The 27038-nt window shown below is 42.8% G+C and overlaps 1 protein-coding gene across 4 annotated transcripts in view; it reads left to right on the top strand.

The window, feature by feature from the left end:
* PLPPR1 (phospholipid phosphatase related 1) overlaps positions 1 to 27038 on the top strand; it is a 592616-nt gene that overhangs the window by 285069 nt on the left and 280509 nt on the right. Inside the window, exon 1 of one of the 4 annotated variants that reach the window (XM_070375193.1) lies at positions 8163 to 8521. The exons of 1 other annotated variant lie outside the window; for it this stretch is intronic. The gene's annotated coding sequence lies outside the window, so the exon portion shown is untranslated. Of the gene's footprint in view, positions 1 to 8162; positions 8522 to 27038 lie in introns of those variants that run through there. 2 more of the 4 variants (XM_070375191.1, XM_005904074.2) reach the window with 2 other exon arrangements.

Raw genomic sequence — 27038 nt, 5'->3', positions numbered from 1 at the left:
ATGGGCATATTGGCATATGAAATATTGGTGCATGGGATATTGAATATCTTTTTTGAAGAAATGTCTGTTCAAGTCCTTCACCCACTCTTGAATTGGGTTGTTTTGTTGTTGTTGAACTGTAGGAGTTCTTTATAGGTCCTTAATATTAACCTCTTATCAGGCAGTTTTAGATCTTATGTTAGGTCTCTGATTTGTTTTGAATTTATTCTATACATAGTATAAGGTAAGGGTCCAACTTTTGCAGGGGGCTATTCAGTTTTCCTGACATTCTGTTGAAAAGACCACCCTTCCCCATTGAGTTAAGTAGTCTTGATATCCTTGTTGAAAATCATTTGACCATACATGTGAGGATTTCTGGGCTCACTGTTCTATTCCAGTGGGTATATGTCTGTTTTTATGCCAGTATCACACTATTTTGATTACTAAAACTTTGTAGTTGTTTTTGAGATCAGTAAGTATGGGACCTCCAACTTAGTTCTTTTTCAAGGTTATTTTGGCTGTTTGGTGTCCCTTGAGACTCCATATGAATTTTAGGATGCATTTTAAAAAAACACCACCGGGATTTTGATAGTGTTCTGGCCTGTACTGTGTCACCTAGAAGTTCACATATTGAAATTCTGACTCCACACCCCCGGACCTCTGCACGTGACTGTATTTAGAGATTGGAGCTTGAAGAAGTGATTCATTTAAAATGAGGTCATTAGGGCGGGCCCAAATCCAATATGACTGTTATTCTTATAAGAAGAGGAAAGTGGGACACAGACATGTATAGGAGGACAGTGTGAAGCCAGGGAGAAGACGGCCATCTACAAACCAAGGCTAAAGGCCTCAGAAGAAACCAACCCTGCCTATACCTTGATTTTTAAAACTGTGAGAAAAGAAATTTCTGTTAACCAAACCCCCCTCCCCCAGTGTGTAGCCCCAGCAAACTAATACAGACGGGGATTGTACTGAATCTGCAGATTGCTTTGGGGGAGTGAAATTTTTAGATAGGCCGAATTTCATAACTTTGGGCTGAATGTGTGAAAATACTCAGCCAGTAGCCAGATTTTTATAAGTTCAACTCAGTAGAGGCATCGCTCCTGTACTGGGACCTACCTAAGAAGGTATTCTGTTTTACTGGGGCTGAGTTTTTATCTTTGGAGAGGCAGTTTTCTTAAGGTGCTAGTCTAGTCATAATTAGAATGTATTTACCTGCCCTGTTTTCAAAGGCAGGAATATTGTGCTCACGCTGTTTTTTTTTTTTTTCATTTTCCTTTAAAATATTCCTCTCATTAAATTTCTAGGGCTGCACAAATCAGTTTTAGGCTAAAAATAGTATAGTTGTTATTGCCGCTGCTGTTCCATGTGGAAAACATAGCCAACTACTTTACAAAAAAGGAAAAAATAATTTTCTAGTGTGTTCTTAAGATAGTGTGAAAGCCACGCTGACAAGGAGCCCCTCAACTGCCAGTGGACTAAGATTTCCTGCACCAGTTTCATGACTTTTATTATTTTCCTACTGGCAGAGCAAGAAGCAGGACTCTTCAGGTTCCTTCTACCCAACAATTGCTTGCAAAGGGCAGAAAATGAAGCATTAGACTCAAGGTTGGCAAACTGTAGCTTGCGGGGCAAATCAGCACACCACCTGTTTTGAAAAAAAAAAAAATGAAAAAAATTGGAACATAGCCGCTCTCATTCTCAGCACTGTCTGTGGCTGCAGAGTGGAATAGTGGTGTTGGAGATCACATGGCCTTCAGAGCCTAAATATATGTACTATCTGGTTCTTTTCAGAATAAGTTTGTTGACCCCTGAACTAGGCTATTAAAACATGATGACTGAATAATTTACTCAAACCTCCCATTTTAAAGATGAGAAAAATGAAGATGCTAATATTACTGAGATTTAAGGGTTCCATGTTGGCAGTTTAGGACAGACTGAAGAAGAGACATTGCTGAGCTCTGGCAGATTAACCTCACCTGAGTGGGACAAGGTCAGCAGTCAGGAATCACTAGATGTGGAATCTAGACTTTTTGAAATACTCAAAGGGAGGCAGAGTCATGATTCTAATAGCTCTTTTTTTTTTTTTTTTTACTCTCAAAATAGCTTTATTAATATTTTGATTCTTCCCAAGATAATCATCTCTCCAAACTCCCTTTTGCTAAATTCTCCCATCTCCAGAGTGGGAAACACATTCCACTTTCATTTGTTCATTCTCATGCTTAGTCGTGTCTGACTCTTTGCGACCCTATGGACTGGAGCCCTCCTCCAGGCTCCCCTGTCCATGGGATTTCCCAGGCAAGAATTCTGGAGTGGGTTGCCATTTCCTCCTCCAGGGTCTAATAGCTCTTGATGAGGAGCAGATAACTAGGGTGGCACCAGGGGTCGAACCAAAGAGTAGAGGATCAGCAACAGGTACCTCGGTTCTGCTTGTGAGGACAGGGAGAACTAGGGGGGATTTCCAGCAACAAAGGTACATGGATCCTGGGGGCTGGGCCACATGAGGCAGTAACTCGGAATACAAATCATGGTGTGTGGGGGAATAAATCAGAGCTGATGAAGTAGCAACAAGCATTAGGTTTAATGTGGGTGAGCTGTGCTGTGTGCATGCTTCACACTTGTCACTTCAGTCGTGTCCAACTCTGCGTGACTCTATAGACAGTAGCCTGCCAGGCTCTTCTTGCCTGGAGATTCCCAAGGAAATGTGGGTGACATGAGTGCATAAATAGGAAAAGAAATTCTTGAAATTTGTATCAGTCATGGTCCCAGCAAGAACCAGAGGGAACCCTCACATGAAGATAATCCGAGGGGAGTAGCTGGGCTGGGCTGTGTGATGGATATGGCAAAAGCGATGGTGTGTGGCTTCTGAGACTAGGTGGGAAAGGACTGCAGCTTCTGTCTTGGCATCTTTCTTTCTGCCTGAGACCGTCCTCAGGAAATTCTTACTGGGTATATGAATGCAAGAGAAAAAACCACTATGGCAGCAGTCACCTGGTCCCCTATATTCTTCTACTCCTGCCTCAGAAGAGTTGTGATCAGAGCTGAGACCTTTTATTTATAGTTTAATCTACCCCTTCCCCACCTGATCCCCATCCTTAGGTACCTATTCATGAAAACAGAACCAACTACTTGCTGGTTCCTTTCGCTCAAGACAGTAATGATAGAAGTGCTGGGGATGAGTGCCTGGGGGAGGTCCTTTTCACATTTTTTAAAAGCTTTTTATTTTGTATTGGGATATAGCGAACAGTGTTGCCTTTTGACATTTTGAATGATTTCTTTTGAAGAGGAGTTCTAAGCACTATTGCCTCAACTATTTCATCCTGCTCAGGGGGAAAGTTAAATTAGAATATTATTCTGCCTGGATTAAGTTGGTCAGCACGAAGCTATTCTTTGAATAACAATGCACTTTGGGCCAAAATTATATTCTCTTTCTGAACCAGAAAAATTAGCATGGACTTGGTGGATTGGGTTGGCCAGTATGTATTTCCAAGGGGATAGAAACTATCTTCAGAAAGCCGTTTTGTCTTTCTCATTCAACTTTCATTTTTAGATAATCATATATACAAAATCTTTAAAGATGGTGTCTTTTGACTTCATCATGTATAAGGAGTACCAAGTGGCACAGAACTTGGGAGTCTTTTTCCAAAATCAACATTTTAGTCCCAGAAATTTATTTTTGGCTGCAAACTTACTCATTGACTCTTTAAACATTTGCTGAACATATACCACTTGCTTACTTTCATGAGGCATCAGGGCATAGAAAAGAATAAACCTCTGCCCTTGAATGGCTCAAACCAACCTGCTGCTGCTGCTGCTGCTAAGTTGCTTCAGTCGTGTCCGACTCTGTGAGACCCCATAGATGGCAGCCCACCAGGCTCTGCCATCCCTGGGATTCTCCAGGCAAGAACACTGGAGTGGGTTGCCATTTCCTTCTCCATTGCGTGAAAGTGAAAAGTGACCTAGGTGGGGGCAAGTCAGACATAAAAAAAGGACTTGATGTGTTAAGAGCGACAATAAGAATACTTGTAAAGGCCTATAGGGATAGTTTTATAATAGTTTTTGATATTCCCAGAAACATTTTGATTCTTATAATAAGCACTAGTTTAGCCCTTAGAGTCATGGCTTAACATTTTTACTGAACCAAAAATGATTGCTATAAATATGAAATTTCTACAAGAAGAAAAAATTATAACTCTCGTCTCATTATGGTGGCATTTGAAAATAACCAAGATTGTAGTTAGAACACAAGTCAAATACCAATGCTGTGTCTCATAATTGTTAGATACTATTCAGATGTGTGAGTGACAACTTATATTGCATCACCATAGAATTGTTATATTATTTTAGCAATGTCTAACTTGATGGAATTACTTTCATATGATTTTCTAAGAACTGAGATATCACTATAGCATCCATAGTTTGGAAAGACTTTATGTTCAAACATTGTTTTTATTATTGGCTTTTATTAATTTTGAATTTTTAATGCATGTATGTGCTCAGTTGCGTCCAGTTCTTTGCGACGCCATGGACTATAGCCTGCCAGGTTCTTCTGTCCATGGAATTTTCCAGGCAACAAAACTGCAGTCGGTTGCCATTTCCTTCTTTAGGGGCTCTTCCCAACCCAGGGCTTGAATCCACATCTCTTGCATCTCCTGCATAGGCAGGTGGATTCTTTACCATTGAGCCACTGGGGAAGCAAATATGCTTATGAGAATTCTAACTTTTTTTTAGGCTGTGCAGCATCTTAGTTTTCTGACCAGGGATTGAACCCGTGACCCCTGCATTGGAAACCTGGATTCTTAACCAGTGGCTATTCTGAAGAGCTAGTTCTCTTAAAAATTTAATAGCTAGCTTTCCAGAAAAAAAAGAAAGAAACATTGTACAAAGTCAGGCAACAATACTGGGTTATTTTGCTGATACAGGAGGTGAGGCCATTAGACTTGTTTGTTGATGCAGAGAGGTGCAAAGTTCAGGAATCCTCCACTAGGTAGGGAGATGAATGCTAAGTCTGAAATCTGAATTTAAGGAGCACTGAAAATACCTGCAGCCTCTGATATTCTGACTATTATTTCTCTCAAAACCATCTTCAGATGTGTGCATATTAATTGGCTTCGGGCATTCTGTTACCTAGGAGGAGTAACACATTAGATAGCTAAAATTAGAAGGAAGGTTAATTAAAAAAAAAAAGTGAAAATACAATGCCTGGTGAGCCACTGTCCATGGGGCTTTACAGCTAGAGACCCTGACTGCCAAGCAGAAGGGGTCCTTAATCCCTGTGAGGTGTGAGTGGCAAAAAGTGCTGGGGGTGTGCCTTATTGTACACCCATGCTGTCTCCCGCTTAGACCTGAACCTGAGAGTGGAGGGTGAGGGTCAGGGTTATTCACGATTCACGTGGCCACACAGCTGTACATCACACTTTTCATTTCATGGATTTGAATGCATCGGTGCTCAGGGAGATGTGTGAGGGGGCGAAGGAAGGAAGTCATAAGGAAAACTGCAAGGCATCTGGCTTTCATCTGTTTTAGTTGTTTAAGCTTGTAGGGGTGGGGGGACCTCCTCAGCTTTATTAAAAAAAATCCTAATAATGAAAATGTTAACAATCAAATTCATAGAAGTTACAATGAGTTGCTATGCAGTGGGCACTGTGTTAGTGTCTTATGTACATCATCTTACTTAGTGTCACCAGGGGCTTCCCCCACTCTCCACAAGCAGTAAACATCTCTTCGTGGATTGTACTTCACCCTCCTATAGCCGTACCAGAAAGGGATTCCACCTGATTTACAGTTCCAGATGGATAACGTCTCCTTGACCTTGGAGCTTTGAGGTGGTGATGACAGTGACCCTGGGCATCAAGGGGGAGAGGCGTCCCTTTGCTCCTCACCCAAGGCTGGGTTCAGACAAAGGAGAGAGTGCTCCTTGGCCAGGCAGCCCTGGACACTGACTGTTGGTGGGAGGGCCTCAGTACTCTCTTACTGACAGAGCTGTGGGAGTTGAGACCTACACTCACCTCCACCCCACCTCTCTGTTCCAGGTGCTTGGATTCAGAGCCCTCACTCCCCTGGGGCTTACACAATAACAAGGCGGGGCCCGCTTTCCTGCCTCAGGTCTCTGCCGCCACCAACACCTTGAAATTCTGGTGAACTATTCACTGTTCTGAAGGGAGAGTGGTAACAAGCAGATCTGGCTTGGATCTTTGGACCTTTCAAGAAGCTTGGTGCCAAAGGAAAGGCCTGAGAAAAACCAGGCTTGGAAGAAAGTGAAAGTGAAGTTGCTCAGTCGTGTCCGACTCTTTGCCACCCCGTGGACTGTAGCCCACCAAGCTCCTCCATCCATGGGATTCTCCAGGCAAGAATACTGGAGTGGGTTGCCATTTCCTTCTCCAGAGTATCTTCCTGACCCAGGGATCGAACCCAGGTCTCCCACATTGCAGGCAGATGCTTTAACCTCTGAGCCACAAGGAAGCAGCTCCTAATTCTGTGAGAGCTTCACCCTAAGGACTGTGCTGCTTTTCAGAAGAATCTGATGTCCCCTACCTGGTGGTTAGAGACTCAGACTCACTGTCGCTGCTTTTCAGAAGAATCTGATCTCCCCTTCCTTGTGCTTAGAGACTCAGACTATTCTTCAGGCAAAGAGATGCTGCAGTTCTGCCCCCTTCAAGAGGCTATGGAGAGAAGGAACCAGTCACTAACATTCAGGGCACTTTCACTTTTTAAAGCCTTCCTCTTTCTCATCCTTATTTCCCTTTTTTCTGTGTTTTTTCTCCTAAACTTGGCTTTTGTTGGTAGTATTTAGACATGCTGTTTTCTCTCCTCTGGGTGTGCTCTAGGGTGTTATCTAATTTTCCTTCTGTTCTAGTGTCACGGCATTATTATTGGGAAGATGAATGGGACAGGGGTCAGAGTTCAGCAGGAAGGCATCTGCGAGCCCAGCACTGCATAGTGGAAGTGCTCAGAGGTGATCTTTAACGAAAGCTTGGAAAAGATTTGCACAGAGAAGTCAGTCTTCTATCCCTCCAGCACTGGAGTGACCAAAAGGTAGTCTTTTTCTGGAGGGACCAAAACTGAACAAAAAGGAGGTCATAATATCTTTACAGAGAGTTCCCTGCTTGGCATGGCTTTTCTTCTGTTAGGAGAGAAAATGGGGGGAAAGACAAGGTGATCAAACACGGAGGAGGTTGAAAATGGAAGCTCTTGAAAGGATCGCTGACCACTGTCCTGTTTTGCTCATAGAACTGTCTCACCAGAAAGAGTTTCCACTCTATTCGCAAAGCATCTCAGCCAGGAAAGCCTCTCAGCCAGTATTTGCCCTGGCCTCAGGTTACTGCGCCGTTGCCTGAGGGCTCAGGTTCTCTTACTGGACTTTCTTCGCTTTGACAGTTCTTCCACTTTACCAAGCAGCCAGAATTCCCACTTGCGAAGAACTGCTTTGGCGCTTTGGCATTTGAGGCGAGGGGACAATGGCTCTATTGTTCTTTTGGCCTTCTTCAGTAGAGCAAATGTCTCCTCCATCTAACCCTGTCACCACGGGAGGCTGAGCTTGGAGCCCTCCAAGACTCACCTTCCTTCCACTTCCGCTTTGTTCTGGGAAGAGGGTTTGGTGTACCCCAACCCCTGCCCTCCCCTCCAGCAAACCAGTTCTGGGACCCGAGTGGGCAGTTGCCTTTTTCCTGCCCTTCACAGGTTGAAAGTTGGGAGAGAGGGAGAAAAAGATGCATGGGTCAGGAATCCCGTTTTAGTTCAGGTTCGACCTGCTGTCCGTGGTTCCCCTGGACTACACGCACCCGGAGCTCCGCCACGCAGAGGCTGCAGAGCGGTCCACGGGAACCCCGGCCAAGCTCTAAAAATACATGCAGAGGAGAGCCAGGCGTCGCGAGGACTCTGAGCTGAAGCTGTCTCCTAGGGCGGGTCGGGATCCCGCCGCCGGCTTCCCGCACGGCGTGCTCCAGGGAGTCCCCACGCAGGGTGCACCTTTGCGGTTGGGTTTCCCAGTCGCCTTCCGGGAACCCCGCCGAGCGCCCCGCGGCTCCGGAGACGCAGGCGAGCTCGCCTCCGCCGGTCCCCAGCTCGCTCTTCTCGCTCTGCCTGCGCTGGGGAGTGAGCGCTCAGGGTCCCCCTCTGAGCATGCGCAGCCCCGCGCGCGCTCCCCCCCGCCCCCCTCCCTTGCCAGCCTTTTGCTTCTTCCTTTCATTAAACAAACAGGAGATCCTGAAACCTGGACCCGGTGCAAGCCGCAGCTCAAGGAGGAGGCGGAGGAGTAGGCAGAGCGTGGGATGGGCGCTGCGGAGGGGGATCGGTGATCCCGCGCTCCCCCGCCCCGCCCCCCCGCGCGCGCACACGCGCTCTCACACACACACTCTCACAAACACACACTCGTACACGCCCGTGCCGCGCGCTCGCTGGTTGGATCTCCCACGCAGGCGGAATGCAGCAGAGCCCGGGGAGCAGCGTGTCTCCAGCTGCCTGAATGCGCCTCGCTCCCGGGAGCCGGAGCCGGAGCCGGACGGCCCAGTAGGGCGCAACGGAGGAGAGTCTGCCGGGAGAGGTGAGTTGGGCGCCCGCAGCCGCGGGGCCGCTTCTGGACGCCCGGGGGGCCAGATCAGGTTCCTGCCGGACACAGCGGCGCAGGTGGCCCAAGCCCGGCTTGCGGGCATCAAGGTGCAGATGAAAGCAGCTCTGGGGCGGTGCAGGGGGGAGAGGGCGATCCCAGAAATGGTCGCCTCCTGAGAGGTGTCAGATTGACCCAGTGGAAAGCGACACTGTCGCTGCTCATAAACTTTCGTCCCCTGTCATTTGGGGAACGTGGAGACAAAGGGGGCGTGGAGGCTCCCTCCGTCCCGTTGCACCCTTCTGGCTGCATTCTGGGCTGCACAGGATCCGGCATGCGGGCGGGGGCGCCCTGCAGGTAGCTGGTGCCAAGTCCTCCCGCCCGGGCTGGGTTGGGATTTCTCACCCCTGCTGTAAGCGTTTGCCTTTGATTTTCCCTCAGGCGTGGGCACCTGTCATCCTTTCCTTCTGCCCCATCCTGCACCCTCGGCGCCTCGTATTTGGGCAGGGGTGGGGGAGAGGGGGGCGGTGTCACCTGGAGAATTGGAGGGGCAGCGTTTGGCTCTCTCATTCAGCACCAGTGCCACCGGCGCCGGGGTGAGGCTCAGGTCAGCGCGGGGATGAATGATGAGTTACTAAAAGGCTTGCTGTAATCACCTCCTGGAAGCACTGGGCGCGAGGATCTCTCCTCCCCGGGGAGAGTGTCTTCACGCACACCCAGGCGGCGGCACTGGGAGCCGGGCTGGGCTGCTGTGGTGGGGGCTGCAGGCGAGGGAAGCTGGGGCTTTATTTTTGCCCGGGGGTTTTATGACCCACACATGTGGAGTATGTGGAGGATTCTGGGTTATTTTTCTTTGTGGGGATACCATGTTCCCTTTTAACCTCTTTCGTGGGAGAGATTCTCTGCAGCCCTTATATCGAGCTGGTGGACAGGAGCCCTTCTGAATAATCCCTTCAGTCCCGGGGAACAGGTCCCAGCGAAGGGTTCCCTAAAATGCCATTTCCATTGGGGCGGGGTCTCAGAGGGCAGAGCGCCTGCTGGTACCTGGGAAGAGCCTCAAATCTAATGGCCCTTGGAAACAGGCGAGACTGGTCAGCGTACAAGGAGTCCAGGACTGGGACAAAGGGGTTTGCAAGAGGGACAGATGATGGCTATTTAGGAGAGCAGTGACTAGAAGCCAGTTGAGGCAGGAAGAGGTCTTGTGGGAAGCAAGGTACCCCTGCAGTCTTCAGTGAATTCCTATACCCCTTCTCTTCTCCTGTGGTTGGTGGCTTTTATTCATCCGGTGGGACTCTGGAGATTTCCAGAATGTCACATCTGGAGCATAGAAAACTTGACTGTTCCTTAGCTAACCCTGAGCACAACCACAGATTAGTTCTGTAAGTCTAGAAAATGCCATGTACAGTTCTCTATTTTGACATTTTGTTCATACCTGGAAGAAGGGATGGGTAGACTGGTATATTGCAGGGGGGCGGAATCTCTACTTAAGAGAGCTTGGATTTGCAGAAGTGTGTGTGTGTGTGTGTGTGTGTGTGTGTGTGTGTATGTAGGGGGTGGGGGCGGGTGGTGAGGAGCCTGGAAGCCAAGCTGATGCTGATAGAAGAAAACACCAGAAGCTCAGATCTAGTTCCTGTGACTGTGGGTTGCCAGAGAGTTCTCTTCACTTTAAGATGAGTTGCAGAGGCTGTCTCTCTGCTGCTTTGGGGACCTTTTAAAATTTTAAACATTTTGTAACTTCATTGAAGTGGGAGAAAGCCTGATATACATGAGGTTAATTAAGGAAGTTCACTTATGAAATTTGAGCACGTTGGCTCAAAAGTCAATATTGCCAAAGGTGAACTTTTTGAGGAAGTGCGGGGAGGGGGGGGGGGGCGGGAGGGGAATTGAAAGGGAGGTGTATTATTAAAACAGCTTCACTTTTATAATTTTAAAAAAGCATTCAATAAGATAGAATTCTGAAGTTTTTTTTTCTTTTTTCAAACAACTAGTGAAGTAAAGACCTTTCCAGAAATATTTTCAAGTTGAAATTGACATAGTAGGGGTTTAAATATAATTGTCAGCTTATGTCCATTTGTATTTCATGGTCAATATTCACATCATTTACATTGTAAATCTTGGCAAGAAAAGATTAAGATTATTATTATTATTTTGCTTTATACTAGAGCTCTATTTTCTTCCTTTATGGTATATTTCCTGTTTGTACATCTGCAAGTTCAACTCATTTTTATTATATTCACATTCTATTTTCTAGTATTTATTGACTACCTATCCCATATTTAGCATTGGTGGTTATATAAAAATGTATAACATCATTCTTGCCCTTAAAGCATTTATAATCTAGTTGTCAATACAAGATTAACACACATGAAGTAATTAGAGAGTAAGGTAGGTTTGTACTGTCCTGTGAGCTCTCAACATGCATGCCATATACTCCATCCTTCCTCCTGGCTTTTCTGAACATTCAGAAAACACACATCAGCACTTAGGTGCAGGAGCCTGGAGGAAGAGAAACACATGGAAGTAAAAAATAGTTCCAGCTTTCAAGGATGGGGAAATAGGTATTTAGCTAACTATGATGCAATCTGATTAACTGTTACAGTTATAGGGTAAATTAAGTAGTAATAGTATAGACATGCAAGTGACTTTTTTTCTTCCTCTATGGAATTTAACCAGATGGTTTTGGAGATATTTTTGAAAAAATGGATAGTCTTTACCAGGTAGGGAAGGATGAAAAAGACATCCTGGCAGAGGAAATGTTTGAGTGTCCTGTGTGGCTTGAGCATAGGGTGCTGGAGTGTGGATACAGAGATGAACAGAAGCTAAGTGACAGTAGTTAGCAACTGATGCTTTGGAGTAAAGGCTTCCCAGGTGGTGATGGTGGTAAAGAACCTGTCTGTCAAAACAGGAGATGCAGGAGATATGGGTTCAATCCCCTGGGTCAGACAAACCTTGTTTATGTAGCACAGTGACTAAGAGCACAGACTCTGGAGCTAGACGAGTTCTATTTGAATTTTGGCTCTGTTGTTGTTCAGTCACTAAGTCGTGTCTGACTTTTTGTGACCCCATGGGCTGTAGGCTTCCCTGTCCTTCACAATCTCCTGAAGCTTGCTCAGACTCATGTCCATTGAGTCGGTGATGCTATCCAACCGTTTTGTTCTGTCATTCCCTTCTCCTCCTGCCTTCAGTCTTTCCCAGCATCAGGGTCTTTTCCAATGAGTTGGCTCTGCATCAAGTGGCCAAAGTACTGGAGCTTCAGTGCTAGCATCAGTCCTTCCAATGAATATTCAGGATTGATTTCCTTTTGGATTGACTGGTTGGCTCTCCTTGCAGTCCAAGGGACTCTCAAGAGTCTTCTCCAGCACCACAATTCAAAAGCATCAATTCTTCAGTGCTCAGCCTTCTTTATGGTCCAACTCTCATATCTGTTTGTAACTACTGGAAAAACCATAGCTTTGACTAGACAGACGTTTGTTGGCAAAGTGATGTCTCTGCTTTGGGCACACAGTTTACATCTATGTGCCTCAAATTACTCTTTCACTTCAGACGGCGATAACCATCTTAACGCATTACATAGAATTGTGGGGATTATATGAGTTAGTATTTGTAAGTGCTCAATAAATGGTAGGTTTTATGTGTGACAACAGTCAGGTTAAAAGCAAAGTTTTGACTTCATACTCAGGGCTCCAGAGACTGTGTGCCACAGTGTTTGTTTAAAAAATTATTTTGGTTGGTTTATAACTAGCTGGCTCTAATCCTGTTTACCTTAGTGGAGGAATTAAATCAGCCAACATAAATGTGGCAGGAGCAGACTAGCTCCTAGGTAGAGTAGGTGTCAGCGTGTATGCCTATAACATTTGCCTAGGTGCCTCCTCCTCATGCCTGTCTGGGGAAGGTAAAAGTTTGCTTGCCTTTAGGCTGGTCCTCACGTTCTTCAGGCTCATAGGCAGCACACAACAGATGCTTAGCTGTTTAGGCAATTGTTTTCAGGGAAGTGACTACATGTATTAATTACAGCACTGCTTTGGTACTGGGGGATGTAAACTAAACATGTCAGATGTGAGGTTTGTATCATTCTTTGGGAATTAAAAGCCTTTTTTCTTTACAGAAAAGTCTGGACTGTGTTCTAAAATAGAATCTCCAGTGCATACGGAAGCCCTGTCTTCTAGCTAGTCGACAACAGGGCAGTGACCAGAGCTTAGGTCTGACTACTGCCTGGAGCTCTGTGTTGTGCTTGTTGGGCTTTATTTTGTTCAGCTGTGTCAGGCTCTTTGCAACCCCATAGACTGTAGCCTGCCAGACTCCTCCATCCGTGGAGTTTTCCAGGCAAGGAAACTGGAGTGAGTTGCCATTTTCTATTCCAGGGGATCTTCCCAACTCAGGAATGGAACCTGCGCCTCCTGCCAAATGTTGTTTTCGTTCCATAATCAAAGACTGATTTTTGTTTTCCTGTTTCATCCATCCTATTTATGTTTCACTCAGATTAAACTTATAACAGGTATCCAACTGAGATTTTTCTTTTTCACCTTCAGGTCTTTTGCTGTGCTGTTCTCTCTTGCTGGAATTTTCTCCCTTAGTTTCCCTGCCTAACTCCTTTGGAAGTTAGGGAAGGTTGTCTTGACCTGTTAGCACTAGAATCGGCTTCCCATCCTACATATTTCTCAGGTCCTCACCTTTGTATTTTCAGCCCCTCGTGTAGGGCTTGTCACATAGCAATTGATTGGATTGATTTAATTCATTTTGGATTGAATGAGTGACAGTGAATGAATCTTGGCTTGAGTCATTTCTGATGCCCCAATAATACAGCTCATGTTAGAGAAAATTATAGAATTTTCAAGTTCAGCAGTTCACTGGAAATCTTCTAATCAGACTCCTAAATGAAACAAGATGACATTGAGAACCGGAGAGTTTCAGTGACTCACCTGAGCTCAGTAGTGTGAGAACCAGGACTAGAACCCCCAGCTCCTGATTTCAGATGCAGCGTCTGCCCAGGTCCTAGATCAGGGAGAGCTGAGGGAGGCAGTCATGTAATTGCAGGGTTTGTTCCTGACTTTATTTCAAAATTTGCAATCTTGTTCATTATATATATATATATTTTTAACTTTACAATATTGTATTGGTTTTGCCATGTATCAACATGAATCCACCACAGGTATACACTTGTTCCCCCCATTATATATTTTTTGCATTAATTTAATTTTTAAAAATATTGCACTAAATATTGTTTGTTTTCATTACTGAGTTTTTGGACATCCCTTTAAAATTTGTGCCCCATGTGAGGACCTTTCTGACCTCACCCTGATTCCAACTCTGTTCTTTCCACTTCCAGGCCTTCATTATTGGTGTAAGAATGCAGTTTCACTGTGGAAAACACAAAAATATCAAAGGAAACACCATTTGACATGGTGGAATGAGCTGCTAATAAACATTTCATGACCTGGCTGATCTGCTTATTAGTAAAGGTTACATTCACAGCATAAAAGCAAGGCTGAAAGGAAAAAATAAAAGTTGAAAGATTCTCTATCTATTGAATGTCTGTTTATCTCAGAGGCAAGGGACAATGTAGAGATTGTCTTCATTTATAAGTTTATATATGTCTATATTTCTGAGGTTTCTGAAGATACAAAATGGAAAAAGAAAATTGTTCTACTCATCAACTTGGTGAGTCTTGGCTTATGGCACTGTTAGTCTGTTTTGAATATTTAAGCTTAGAAGGCTAAAAAATTGGCCATTTCTGTCCCCAAAATAGGAAAGGAAGGAAAAGAAACGTTAATGGAAAGGAGAAAAAGAGAGAAAATTTGAGGGAGATATCTGCTAAGTACCATCTATACTACCTTTAAGTGTAGAAGGGGCTTTACATATATTATTTCAGTAATTTTGACAGCATGCTAAAATTGGTATTCATATCTCCATGTGACAGCTAAGCAAACCAAGACTCAGAAAAGTGAGTTAGCATGTCCAAGCTCTTAAGCTAGAGCCGGATTCAAACCCAGATGTGAATTCATAGATGACACTCATCCCACTTCATCCTGCTTCTCCAGGGCTTGGGGTGACAGGTCCCCTTATCACCTCCTGTCTTCACCGAAGCCTGAGGTTCAGGGCTTTAGCAGTTCATATGGGTTTGCTGGACGGGAAATCAGCACTCAGCTCCCATCCCTGCTGTTATTTCCTCCTTCTATGGTACATTTATCTTTCCCCATTCATCAGTAACAACAGAAAGCAGAGATGCATACACATAGGAAATAAATACCCATCTTTGTGTGAATATCATAAATTTTTACATGACATGAAAGCACACATTTTATTTTACCTCCATTATGCCAGAGAGGGCTTTTTCTTTGGGTATTACAGCATCAAGTGTTCCAGAAATGCTCACAGACACAGACTGATGAAAAGGTGATCATAATTACTGGAGCACATCTGTCACGATGAGGGGCGATGTATTGCACAGCTGATGGTCAAGGGTTTCTGGGGTGCTTTTCTAATCGATGTTTCTGATGAGTAGCATGGAGCAGTGACCTTCACCCCCAACATTTTAAATTCAATGAAATCCCCAATCAAGTGGAATCTGATATAATTAACAAGAAATAAAATCTGGTTGAGAGTAATGCTGTTCCGTGCGGAGCTCTACGAGCAGAGCATGCTTTATCATTATTCCCATCTCCCCGTCTATGCTAGCTATCACTTCCAGGCAAACACACACTCAAATGCTCAATAATCAGCCCACAGCCTTCTCTCCCGGGGGTCACAGAAACTGAAAAAAAAAAAAAAGTAAAACCTTTTCATTCGCACTTGTATTAACTGGAAAAGAACATTATCTCTCTGGTTTTTTCCCTCAGTGTAAATGTAAGGCAGTATCTCTGTGTTTGAGAGAATCTTCTGGGTTTAGTGTTTTATGTGGGCTGACTCCTAGCATGTGACACAATTCATGGCCAGGTTGTTTTGGAACAATTAGAGTATTTTAGGAATCGAAAAACTAAACCAGTTATATATGTACTGCAGTGTTATACAAAATGTAAATGTAATGAAAAGCATGGAGTAGAAAGTAAAAACCAGTCATATTTCTGCCCCAACCTCTTCCCCAGAAAACCACTGCCAGTTGATTACTGTATGTTCCTCCATTTTTGGTCCAATATCATTTGTATATGTTACTCTTTAAAAAAAAAAAGGTGGAGTTATACTTTACATATTCTTTTATATTTGCTTTTAGTTACAATTTCAAATGAAAGCACTTTCTTTAGATTAATAGGCATTTGGTAAATATTACTGTTGTATGACTAGGATAAATGCTGCTTTTCATCCTAAAATAGAGCTCAGCTGACCTGTCCTATGGTCCGTTGGCCACCTGTGTGTGCTAAGTCACTTCAGTTGTGTCTGACTCTTTACAACCTTGTGGACTGTAGCCCACCAGGCTTATCTGTCCCTGGAATTCTTCAGGCAAGAAAACTGGATTGATGCCTTCCTCCAGGGGATCTTTCCTAACAAAGGGATCAAATCCATGTCTCTTATGTGTCCTGCATTGGCAGGTGGAGTCTTTACCACTAGTACCACCTGGGAAACCTGTCCTCATATGTAATTTTTAGATACAGTCAATGAGCAAATATTGTCTGAGGTCCTTCTGGGAGCCACCAAATATACTATGTGCTTTTCTGGAGTTCACCGTCCATCTGGCAAGAGATAAGATAATGAGGGGACTTCATTTGAACTTAATGAATGGCAGCAGCTATAAACTGTCCTTGATTCACAAAATTTCTGGAAGGGATAGTTTACTTCAATTGTTTTCCATTTTTCCAGTTGACAATACTGAGGTCCACTGAGGTTAAGGGACTCGTCCAAGGTCCCACAGCTGATGACTGGAGAGGCTGGGATGACAGGCTGGTTTGTAGCCTATTAAGCTAGTGCTTAATACCTGACAACATCAGTTGTTGTTCAGTCGCTTAGTCATGTCCGACTCTTTGCGACCCCATGGACTGTAGCACACCAGGCTTCTCTGTCCTTTACCATCTCCTGGAGCTAGATCAAACTCATGTCCATTGAGTCGGTGATGCCATCCAACCATTTCATCCTCTGTCATCCCCTTATCCTCCTGCCTTCAATCTTTCCCAGCATCACATTTTTTTCTAGTGAGTTGGCTCTTTGCATCAAGTGGCCAAAGTGCCATCAGACCTGACTGCAAAACAACCCTCACATCTGGAAAAGGGAATGCAGGAACTCACTTCACAAACACTAGCTTGACCAGTGAATCTCTAGTAAATTGAAACTCATGCTTTATGTAAATATTGTCACCCTCAAGCGCTGCAGATACTGCTTCCCCATCCTCACATCCTGCCTGCCTGCCTAACCCCTGCCTAAGCTCCATCTTTTCCTCTTCCACAGCCTGATCGTCTCCCATTTTAGTAACACTTTGAAGTTAGGCAGCAATCTGACCGTGTTGAGATGGTGCCCACATTACCTAAAGAGAGTGTTCTTCTATACACATTTTAGCAGAAGTTTAACTTTTAGTTTTGCTTCTTGCCATCTTGAACTTTAAGGAATGAGTTCCAAAATAAGTGCATTTTACCTGCCAACTTTAATCAAGGTATGAATTCTTCCTTTTATTAACTGATGATTTTCCCTGATAGGGGCATGAGTTCTTTAGTTATCCTTCACTGCTGTGGAGGCAGGGTCACGTGGTGGCTTAACAGCTTGGACTATGAAGTCAGAGGGACCTGAATGTTAGTCCCAGCTCTGCCGTTCACCAAAGTTGTGATGTAAGGCCAATCCCTTCATCTCTCTAAATCTCAGCTCTCTCATCTGTGAGATGGAAATAATAAAAGTATGCCCTCAAAGAGATTTTGTAAGGAATAAATAGCTTGCTTGAACATAGTTTAGAACATAATAAGGACTAAGGAAATTGCAGCTACTATTTTTCATTATTTATGATATACAAGATGTGTAACTGACATAGCCTTCAGAACCACTTAGATATAAAGCTTTATTGGGTTGTCACATAACATTTTAATCTTTTTTTTTTAAAGTAAGACTTAAACCAAGGATCTGAAAGTCTGATTCATTATATGAGTAACTCCCTAAATGTTGTCAAGTCTTTGTCAGAATATTACCTTCCATGGAATTCTGAAGAATAGCAAGAGGTGGGAAAGTGGAGGGATTTGGTCCATACACTGAAGCCCTACTTAAAAAAAAAGTGTCAGCCCTCTTTGCATTATTCTACTTTCATGGAAATGCTTGAGGACTGATGAAAATGTATGCCTTTCCCCAACATGAAGACTACATTATTTAACTACATGTTTTAAGTCTCACTTTCCTTAGTTGTACTGGTAAATTATCTAGATGTAGACATGTTTGAATGCTGCATAGACTCATAGAACCTGAGGTGTGGATGGCAAGAATCTAGTCACTCACTCAGTGCTTGGGTCTCCCATTTCACACCATATGACGAGAAGCTGTCCAGCCTTTACTTTTCAGCACCAGGGCTCCATTCCTTCCCCATGTTGGTGACCATAATAGATGTACTCAGGATAGAAGCTGATCGGATCTGAGCTGTGGTTGGCCAGGATCCTGAGAGCGGAGGCAGAGAACGTAACCTTAATGCCCATCAAACACCTAAACATACTTTCATCTCAGGATCTTTGCACTTGCTGTTAGCTCAAGTCTGGAATGCTTGCTTTGCAGGCTTTCTCTCTACTTCGTCCACCTGCTCATATGTCATCAAATAAGCCTTTCCTGGTCGATTTGTCTAGAATACCCAGCCCATTCATCTCTAATTCTTTGTTCTGCTTTATATCTCTTTGATAGTATTGATCACCACCTTGCTTTTTGTATGTGTTTACTTGTTTATCTGCATTGCTTCCCTGGTGGCTTAGAGGGTAAAGTGTCCGCGTGCAATGTGGGAGACCCAGGTTCAATCCCTGAGTCGGGAAGATACCCTGGAGAAGAAAATGGCAACCCACTCCAGTACTCTTGCCTGGAAAATCCCATGGACGAAGAGCCCGGCAGGCTGCAGTCCCCAGGGTCACAAAGAGTCAGACATGAGTGAGCTGTCTCATACTAGAATAAGTGCTACAAGATGAGGGATACTCTATGTTTTGTCTGTTTTTATATCCCCAGGAGTGCCTGTGACACTCTATAAGTTTAATTGAAATTTATTGAATAAATGAATTAAAATATAAAGAATAATTAGCATCTTGAAAGTGGATCTAAGAAACCAGTAGAAATCACCCAGTCCAAAAGGCAGGAGAGTGATAATAACATCTAAAAATGTGAGATGGTCCCAGAAACCCACATGTATGCTATTTGCCACAAATGGCAAATCTGGGAATGTTAGTGCAAAGTGAGGCCCAAGTCTGGGGGTGGTCGCAGAAGATTGCTCTGAATAAGGTCAAGGCATCACAGTTTCTACCACTGACTTTCAGACATGGGGAGCACATGCCATTGAGATTACTTCTGCAGGAAAGATATCATTTCACTGCAGACAACTTGAAATATTAAACAGATTGAACCAAATTCTGCCTCCCTTTAGCTGCATGGGGCCAGATGGCCAGACTAAGGGGTAGAGCTCATGTGGAAGAAGATGAAATTAAATGATGCCCAAGAAATCCAGCTTTATTTTACATAGAAGGTCATTTGTGTAATGCTCCAACAAAATGAGCAAGCTGGACCACACATCATATACTTTCAGGAAAATGAGTTTGGAAAACTGCAAACATTTAGCATGTGCACCTTCTTACTTCTATATGTGACCCACTATTGAACAAATGTACATTTGTGTAGGAAGTCTTGTTATCTTGGGATCTTTAAATGTGAAGTTACTTCTGACTAGTGGATTTGGTTCTGGGTGCAGTGCTGATAAGTATTCTCCGTGGTTTGTTTCATTTGTGTGGTCTGGGGTACAGAAGCCAGAGGCAGCTCCGTGAAGGACAGGATTGCCCCAAATTTGTCTTGGAGTTCTCCTGGAGAAGCTGTAAATGGTGTGACAGCCTTGCCTGAACACTCCAACCCAGGTCTTGATCTCGGTGGATTTCTTTAGAGAACCATTGTTGGATTTTTTTTTTTTTTAATAATTCTTTTGCTTTGAGCAGAAGTTTTCACTCACTTAAATATCAACTATATAGAAGAAACTCACCAAAACTAATCGAAAGGAAATGTAACATCCTTGGAAAGTTTAACTCTGTAAAAGAGAATGGGCTGCAGTCACTCTTACAGGATGTTTTTCTGTATGAGTCATCAGCACAAGTCAGTCTTGAGGCCAGTGATAAAAACCTAAAGTCTATACCTTTATACATGGAGAAAATAGAATTTATAGGAAAAAAACTGAAAAGAGGAGAAATCTAAACATTCAGAACTGGGTGAACCGACTGCCTAGTGTTACAAGAAGGATGGAGTCACTGGAGAATAAATCAGAATTTATCACATCATTGGTACCTTTTCTAACAGAGCATCTGGCAGAAAAAATTTCCCAGTTTTTCACCAAGAGGGGATCTTTCCCCTCTCTTCCTCTCAGATCTTGCCTTTGCAATAAATCTCGGTTCCTCTGCCTTTTCCTTGAATTCAAGATCCTTTGTTGTTAGTGGATTCAAGGGGACAATTCATGAGACCAGGGCTTATGTTTCCTATTGTTCTCCCACAAAGCATTTTGGGCCACCCCAATTACTTTCTGTCTAGGCATTTTTTCTGGCCTATCACATCCTTCAATAACAACAACAAAAAATATCTACTCACCAAGTTTTTCTGAGTGCCAAAGAATTGATGCTTTCGAACTGTGGTGCTGGAGAAGATTCCTGAGAGTCCCTTGGACAGCAAGGAGATTAAACCAGTCAATCCTGAAGGAAATCAACTCTGAATATTCATTGGAAGGACTAATGAAGTCCCAATACTTTGTCTACCTGGTATGAAGAGTTGACTCATTGGAAAAGATCCTGATGCTGGGAAAGATTGAGGGCAGGAGAAGAAGGGGATGACAGAGGATGAGATGGTTGGATGGCATCATTGACTCAGTGGACATGAGTTTGAGCAAACTCCAGGTGATAGTGAAGGACAGGGAAGCCTGGTATGCTGTAGTTCATGAGGTTGCAGAGTTGGACATGACTTAGCAACTGAAAAACAAAAGTTTTCCTTATTTTCGTTTCCCTGGTGTTAGATCCACTCTGTGTGTGTGTTTGTGCTAAGTCACTTCAGTTGTGTCTGACTCTTTGTGACCCTATGGACTGTAGTCCACCAGGCTCCTCTGTCCATGGAATTCTCCTAAAAATAATGGTAAGTTACCTTTAAGGTAGATTCAACTTTCAAGTAAAGTTGTTTCTGAACATCCAGAACCACAGGAAGAAATGAGAACTTTTCTTTTCCTTCGAAAGAATTCTATCTTGGAACTTCCCTGGTCATCCAGTGGCTAAGACTCTGCAGTCCTGGGTGCAGGGAACCTGAGTTTGATCTCTGGTCAGGGAATTAGATCCCACATGCCACAATGAAGACCCAGGCAGCCAAAATGAATTAATGACTGAATGATTTTTTGATTTGAGTTTAGGAAATGGTTGTAACTTCAGTGATTAAACTTTTGACCAAAAAGAGTTTTATAAAATTATAATTTCCCAGGTAATATTTTATAAATCAGAGTTATTTAAATATTGTTAAAATGTGAGTTAAAAAGAATAATCATTCCATTATTTTAGATGAGACATGAATTTCACCTTAACGGTTCTTCTGCATGGACTTCACCCGGGATACTTTCTCCTCTGACGGTATATCAGGCTGTGACTCCTCTTCTCCAGAGCTGCCTTTCCATTTCAGTTGTCTACCATCTTTCCCATTGGAGACAGCCCTTGCTGCTGTCTTCACTGCATGACTCCCGCTCCCTTCCCCATTCAGCTTCGCAGCCCATCCCACCCCCAGCGCCTGCTAGGCAAAAATCATTTGGAAATGGTGGCATGTGGCAGAAAGTATGAGATTTCAATTAAAAGGTCTGAGTTTTTAGCCTTGACTACATGACTTTACTTGCTATGTAACCTGAGTTTTCTTAATCTCTCTAGATTTAATTGCTTTAAATAAGGACAAACATTAACTCATTGAAGAATTGTTTTGGGATAATTTATGAGAAGGTAAACTCAAAAATTTTGTAAAAAGTGTTCATTTATGAATGCATTATTTCTAATTCAGCTCCATCAGCCATGATTTTATTGGTAATGAAGGGAAATGAAGTAACTCTTCCCAGGATGCAGGGCTCAATTTTTCCTATTCATTTGGCAATTGAAAATCAAAGCAGGTAGTATGAATCAGATGGAAATACATGTGCTGGCTGAGGATATAAATCATCCTAAGATCAGATGTGTTTCTCTTTGGTATGACTCAGAAGTGTTTTATTGTAAACAGAGTACACATTTGGCATTCATACAGGGAATCACTTCACCTAGTTTAGCCCCAAATTGCTTCCGTAAAACTATTAAGCTTTATGTTTACTATGTCCCCATTTTAAAATGCAGTGTGTCTGAGATTATCCAGAGGAGTTGAAAAGGTTCTCATCCTTGATTTTAAAAAAGGAGATGACTAGAGAGAGAGGCTACTTGCAGAAAAGAAAAATGGAGAGGATAAGGGAAAAGTGGGTCTGAGCTGATCCAGAAGGGATTGGCTATTTCACATGAACCTAAGATGTGAAGCAGAAGCTTTGCTAGATAAGGCTGTGTGATTTGAAAGAATCAGGTTCAATAACAAAGGATCGTGTGGCCTTATGGAGCTGGAGAAACCAAAATCGTTTTGATGAAAATCACCAGGAAGATTCAGTTGGGTGAATAGGTAAGACCTGGACAGGCTGATTGAGGTTTTGATGACTGGCAGCAGCTGAAACTTAACACTGTCCTTTTCTTTCGTAAGTAGACATGTTTGAGTACACAGTACATATTTGATGAATGGGTGAATGAATAGAAGAGTAAGTGAATAAGTGAACCAAAAGAGTTGTGAGTGAATAGGATTACCCTGAGCTGAGACCTGGAAGCTATTGTCTAATGGAGCAACTTAGTTAGAAGAGAAAGGATGAGCTGAAAAATATGCTGGGTTAGAAATTCCAAATGATGTTCTTAAGAAGCATATTTTAGCAAGATAGGATCAGATAAAAACTTGCCCCAAAGCTGTGTATGTGGTAAGTGATTGTGCCACTTGATTCTTAAAAAGTATGGTATCCTTGTACCACCCCAGAGACATAGTATAGTAATGAGTGGAGCATGGAATCTGGGGTCCAGCAGATGATTTTCAGTTCTGCTTTTCTGACTTTGAAATGGGAAAAATATTTAACCTCCTGGACCTTCAATTTCCTCATCTAAAAATGGGCTAATAATACCTACTTCATATGATTACCATAAGGAGTATCTGAGCTGTCTGTAAATCTTCTGGCATATTGTTCATCCTCAATAAATGTCAATTGCCTTCTCATCCATATTCTCGGACAAATAGCAGCAGCACCCATCAGATTCTGACAAGTTAAAAATGAATGAAGAATCACAGCTCTTGCAACACTGGTTTACTCCTACAATACCAACATATACATTCTTAAGCATGTTGGTGTTTATAAATGCACAGCATTGATGCCCTGCTACACAGACTTCACCTAATCAGTTGCTCCATATGGACTTCACCCAGGAAAGTTCCTCCTTTGACCTTTTCCTGGTCCTCTGCCCCTTTTCTCTGCTGCTTTTCACACATTTCCTTCTATCTACTTCCTTGCCTGTGTTATACAACCCCATGCTGCTGATTCCTAACATATGACTCCCAGTCCTCCCCCAGACAACTTTGAAGTGCCTACCCCCACCCAGGGCAGCAGAAGAACTGAGTTCCATTTTTTGTCTTTTCTATTATCCACCCACATTTCTCAACTCTCTTATTCTTGTGTGCTCAGTTGCTCAGTCGTGCCCTACTCTTTGCGAACCCATGGACTGTAGCCAACCAGGCTCCTCTGTCCATGGAATTTTTTCAGGCAAGAATGCTGGAATGGGTTGTCATTTACTCCTCCAGGGGATCTTCCCAACCCAGGGATCAAACCTGTGTCTCCTGCATTGATCTCCTGCACTGGTAGGCAAATTCTTTACCACTGCGCCACCTGGGAAGCCCTCTCTTATTCTTACCAAAGCCAATACCCCACCCCCATTTTCTTCCCTAATTTTTTAACCCTTAGTTCCCTTAGTTTATCCTTGCTGTTACTTTCTTACAAATCCTTGTAATTATTTTATTTTAATGGGTTTATCTTACATATGCATCCCTTTTCATATATGATCTTCAAAACGGAGTTTCTTGAAAACTTGGGTAGTCACCCTGGTGTCTCTCTAGATGGTGATAACTCACCTTTCTTTCCCAAGAAAAATCATTTATAGTTTTCTGAGTCATATCCTTACTCTTGAGACTCCTCTTCTCTCACGTATGTATACCTAGTCCTTTAAACCATTTCTAGAATTTCAGATTAAGGGATTCTGCTCCTGTCTTCTTTGGGATCCTTAAAATAGTATTCCTTGGTGATGGTAAACTCTCATGTTCCTCTTTTGAGGCTATTTCCCTTGCTGTGCATCACTGTTGATCAGAATACACTACAGAGTCCACTTAATGAGCTCCTCCATTTCTTTGAGAAATCACATCACAAAGAGAAGGCTAAGCATGTATCTGAGCACTGGGCTGATCAAGTTGTCTTTTGGGCAGTGTGTGGATATTTGTCTTCCATCCTGCTCTGCCTATCCATGGGGTCCATTCCGTGGTTTGTATCAGAAGCACACCTTTCCTGTCCTTCATCAAGCTTATCAGTCTCCACTTACTCCTATGATGGTATCAACTTCAGTTTCACTCTGTTCTTTTTTAATCGCCCTTGTAGACTGTAGCCAACACGAAGCTGCTCTCAAGTCTGAATCATGGGATTTCCTCACAATCGATGTCTAGCACTTGTGCTTTTAAAAAAATATATGTTTATAATGGTCATGCATGTGCCTGCTCCCAGTCGTGTCTGACTCTTTGCAACCCCATGGGCTGTATCCTGCCAGGTTCCTCTGTCCTTGGGATTTCCAGGCAAGAATACTGGAGTGGGTTGCCACTTCCTACTCCAGTGGGGTCTACCAGACCCAGGAATCAAACCCATGTCTCCTGCATTGCAGGTGAATGCTTTACCTTGGTCATGCTGTATGCTAATTCTGTCTCCAAATACATTTGCACTGTGGTTTGTCTTGAAGATTGTACTATTTTGGAGCAGCCCTGCCACTTGTTTTTCTTCTCACTACTTTTAATGACTCCTGTGTGTTTCTTTTTCTAAGGCTCCTGATTTTGACTAAGATGTTACTAAGATCTTTAGGAAGTGAATCTTTCCTGAAGCTTAGGTGAGTCTTGGTAGGTGGGCACCCAGGCTGTTCCATGGAGGAGACTTAGTTAATATCTGTTGACTGACTGAGTGAATCAGCTGCCCCTTCATCTTCTTTGCCATTTTCTTGCTCGGGAAGCCATTTGGCCCAGTTTCGCTCGTTCTTTTTCTGTTTCTCGAGAACTGTGTCGGGAGAAATGGGCCAGAGAAACAGGTCCAGAAATAGATCATTACTCAGAGGGAGAAGTGCCAAATAGCCTTGTTCTGTGTCCAAGAAAACATCAGGGCTCCTGAAAAGCAAAGTGAAAAATGACAGCTTACCATTTCATTGAAAAGACAAAGTAAGTAGACATGAGATAGCATGGTCCTTGATCTAGTGAGTGTCTGAGGTAAGACACACCAAGCCTACCCTAAGCTAATGGAAAACTACAGGGATCCTAGAACCTTTGGGGTACACACTCCTTACTGAGTCTGCTATATTCCTATAAAGCATTGGAGAACACAGTGCTTTGGGATGCAAGGCTCTCCTGGAGTAATTGGGCTCATGATGAGACAAGGAATGAACCAGGTATCCCTTTTCAGAAAAAGGTTTATACTTCTTAAAGAATGAAGATGATGTGGTGCTATCTCACTTCAGGGAGGTTCTTAGAAGCATTGATTTTATGATAAGAAGTATGCATATCTCTTAATGCAGTTGCATTGAATGCTCGTACTTCAGGAGCCACAAATCCTCAGAGGCCAGGAAAGATTTTGATTCAGAACCACTGTCTAAAGAGTCACTCTTCTTTAGTACTTGGATGATAATACCTTGAAAGACAGGAAAATCCTAGTAGTACATATGGCATACAGTGGATGATAAGCATACAGATAAAGAGCACGGCAAAATGATAAGAAATAGATGATAGTAAAACGAGCAAAGGGTACAAAGAAGAAAATCCTAAAAGACACAATTCAAATGGCCAATAACTATATCAAGGGAAGTTCAGTTTCACTAGTTGATGAGGAAAAGCAAGTAAAAATCAAGACAAGATACAATTTTGAAGCCATCAGACTGATAAAATTTTTAAATATTGTTTTTATTCAGTGGTGCCAAGTGTATGTATGTATGTATATGTGTGTGTGTGTGTGTGTGTATGTGAAAACACTTTGTACACTGCTGATGGTTGTGTGAATGACTACAACAGTTTTAGAACTTAATTGGTAAATATTCTCAAGACTGAAAATGCACACTCCTTGTCACTGACTTTGGAGAAGATATCCTAAGGAGACAAGGGCATGCATTTTTAAGGCTATGTATGTGCAAAAATATAGCATTTAGTAGATAAAATATGGAAACACATTTGAATACTTATCAGTGGGGCCTTGAATAAATTATGAAACACTAAACATATTGGAATATGCCATTTTGCCTCTTTGAAAAATGTGGTTTTATGTTTATTCGCCTGGAGTGATATCCTTTATCCTTTTGCAAGTGGAAGAAAAAAATTATTAATATTAGCTAAAACATATATATTGTTTACCATATGCAAGTTACTGTTCTGGGTTGCACGTGTTATTTCATTCAAATGTCATGGTATCCATTTACAGTTGAGAAAATAAAACAGAGAGAGGCTAAAGGACTTCTAAGACACGTAAACACTTAGTGATACACCTAAGATTTAAACTCTAGTGGGTTGGCTCCAAAGTGGGAAATCTTAATGACCATGGTGTACTTTTTCTCAAGTAATGGGTTATTATTAATATAAACCCCAATTTTTGTATTAAAAAATAACCATATGTGTATATGTACATATTTATGTATATATATTACAAAGTGATGCTTCTAATAAGAGTCTTGATTAAGATATAAGAGACATGGTTTGATACCTGGCTTTGGAATATCCCCTGGGGAAGGAAATGGCAGCCCATTCCAGTATTCTTGCCTGGAGAATCCCATAGACAGAGGAACCTGGCGGGCTATAGTCCATAGGGTCACAAAGAGTCAGACAGGACTGAAGAGACTTAGCATAGCACACATGTATATATGTTAAAAAGTGATGCTTCTCATAAGAGTCTTGATTATTTTAAGAAACAAGATAGTGAGATCAGTTTGCCTTTGAGTTTATCACACCCAAACAACCAAAGTAAGAGCTTCTTAAAACCAATACAATAAAAAAATAAATAAATAAAATAAAATAAAACCAATACAATAGTGTAAAGTTT

Source organism: Bos mutus, chromosome 8 (genome assembly GCF_027580195.1).
Source record: "Bos mutus isolate GX-2022 chromosome 8, NWIPB_WYAK_1.1, whole genome shotgun sequence".
In the NCBI taxonomy this organism is placed as follows: domain Eukaryota; kingdom Metazoa; phylum Chordata; class Mammalia; order Artiodactyla; family Bovidae; genus Bos; species Bos mutus.
Note: the sequence above shows the minus strand (reverse complement) of the source record. Positions and strands in the feature narration are given on the sequence as shown.